Genomic DNA, 2,374 nt, shown 5'->3' on the forward strand with positions numbered 1-2,374 from the left:
CACCTGTTTCAATCAGACCATAGTTAGAATACAATGATTAAAACCATTTCCAAATAATTCACATTATACTAAAAAACAAACAAGTACTGTACAAATTGGTTAATAAAGGATATAAAAAACAACAACCATAGCCAAACATTATCTTATGGTGGATATCATGTGAGCATCATATGTTATAGGATATTATTATGGTATTCTAAAATAGTAACATTAAAAAATTGTTCCCCACCCTTTTTAAAAAAAAATAAAATAATAATAATAATATATATACACACATACATATATAAAAAGTACATGATATTCTAATTCTTGGTGTTCATACCAAATGTCTTAGTATGTTGTAAGTTAGTCTAAATAAGTTAAAGTTTTATTAAAGCACCTACAGGGAGTGCAGAATTATTAGGCAAATGAGTATTTTGACCACATCATCCTCTTTATGCATGTTGTCTTACTCCAAGCTGTATAGGCTCGAAAGCCTACTACCAATTAATCATATTAGGTGATGTGCATCTCTGTAATGAGAAGGGGTGTGGTCTAATGACATCAACACCCTATATCAGGTGTGCATAATTATTAGGCAACTTCCTTTCCTTTGGCAAAATGGGTCAAAAGAAGGACTTGACAGGCTCAGAAAAGTCAAAAATAGTGAGATATCTTGCAGAGGGATGCAGCACTCTTAAAATTGCAAAGCTTCTGAAGCGTGATCATCGAACAATCAAGCGTTTCATTCAAAATAGTCAACAGGGTCGCAAGAAGCGTGTGGAAAAACCAAGGCGCAAAATAACTGCCCATGAACTGAGAAAAGTCAAGCGTGCAGCTGCCAAGATGCCACTTGCCACCAGTTTGGCCATATTTCAGAGCTGCAACATCACTGGAGTGCCCAAAAGCACAAGGTGTGCAATACTCAGAGACATGGCCAAGGTAAGAAAGGCTGAAAGACGACCACCACTGAACAAGACACACAAGCTGAAACGTCAAGACTGGGCCAAGAAATATCTCAAGACTGATTTTTCTAAGGTTTTATGGACTGATGAAATGAGAGTGAGTCTTGATGGGCCAGATGGATGGGCCTGTGGCTGGATTGGTAAAGGGCAGAGAGCTCCAGTCCGACTCAGACGCCAGCAAGGTGGAGGTGGAGTACTGGTTTGGGCTGTATCATCAAAGATGAGCTTGTGGGGCCTTTTCGGGTTGAGGATGGAGTCAAGCTCAACTCCCAGTCCTACTGCCAGTTTCTGGAAGACACCTTCTTCAAGCAGTGGTACAGGAAGAAGTCTGCATCCTTCAAGAAAAACATGATTTTCATGCAGGACAATGCTCCATCACACGCGTCCAAGTACTCCACAGCGTGGCTGGCAACAAAGGGTATAAAAGAAGAAAATCTAATGACATGGCCTCCTTGTTCACCTGATCTGAACCCCATTGAGAACCTGTGGTCCATCATCAAATGTGAGATTTACAAGGAGGGAAAACAGTACACCTCTCTGAACAGTGCCTGGGAGGCTGTGGTTGCTGCTGCACGCAATGTTGATGGTGAACAGATCAAAACACTGACAGAATCCATGGATGGCAGGCTTTTGAGTGTCCTTGCAAAGAAAGGTGGCTATATTGGTCACTGATTTGTTTTTGTTTTGTTTTTGAATGTCAGAAATGTATATTTGTGAATGTTGAGATGTTATATTGGTTTCACTGGTAAAAATAAATAATTGAAATGGGTATATATTTGTTTTTTGTTAAGTTGCCTAATAATTATGCACAGTAATAGTCACCTGCACACACAGATATCCCCCTAAAATAGCTATAACTAAAAACAAACTAAAAACTACTTCCAAAACTATTCAGCTTTGATATTAATGAGTTTTTTGGGTTCATTGAGAACATGGTTGTTGTTCAATAATAAAATTAATCCTCAAAAATACAACTTGCCTAATAATTCTGCACTCCCTGTATACACATATACATCCATATCTACATATATATATCCATACATATATACATACATATTTTAAATCTAATGCACCTGGTGTTCCCAGGCAGTCTCCCATCCAGGTACTGACCAGGCCTGGCCCTGCTTAGCTTCCAAGATCAAACGGGATCAGGTACATTCAGTGAAGTGTGGTAATATCTTAATCTAAGCGATATGAAATGTATGTATTAAGCAATAGATAAGTGTACTTAGTGAATATCTATTAACCTACTCTAATGTGTAAAAACAGGGTTGTAATACATTATGTTCAATATACAAAAATAAGATGGTATAGAAATACAGTAGTAACAATATTGTTTATGTGTTAGAGATAATGTTGAGGTGTATATTGTGAGTGCAGACTTAACTAAATGATACAATAAAAATAAAAATGTTCAGTGAACAGTGTAT

At 37.5% G+C, this 2,374-nt stretch overlaps 1 pseudogene; it reads right to left on the bottom strand.

Annotated features, from left to right (window-relative positions):
- Nucleotides 1–2,005: 2,005 nt before the first annotated feature.
- Nucleotides 2,006–2,124, bottom strand: LOC128651062 (uncharacterized; annotated as a pseudogene).
- Between the last annotated feature and the right edge of the window lie 250 nt (nt 2,125–2,374).

This window comes from Bombina bombina, chromosome 2 (assembly GCF_027579735.1).
Source record: "Bombina bombina isolate aBomBom1 chromosome 2, aBomBom1.pri, whole genome shotgun sequence".
Taxonomy (NCBI): Eukaryota; Metazoa; Chordata; class Amphibia; order Anura; family Bombinatoridae; genus Bombina; species Bombina bombina.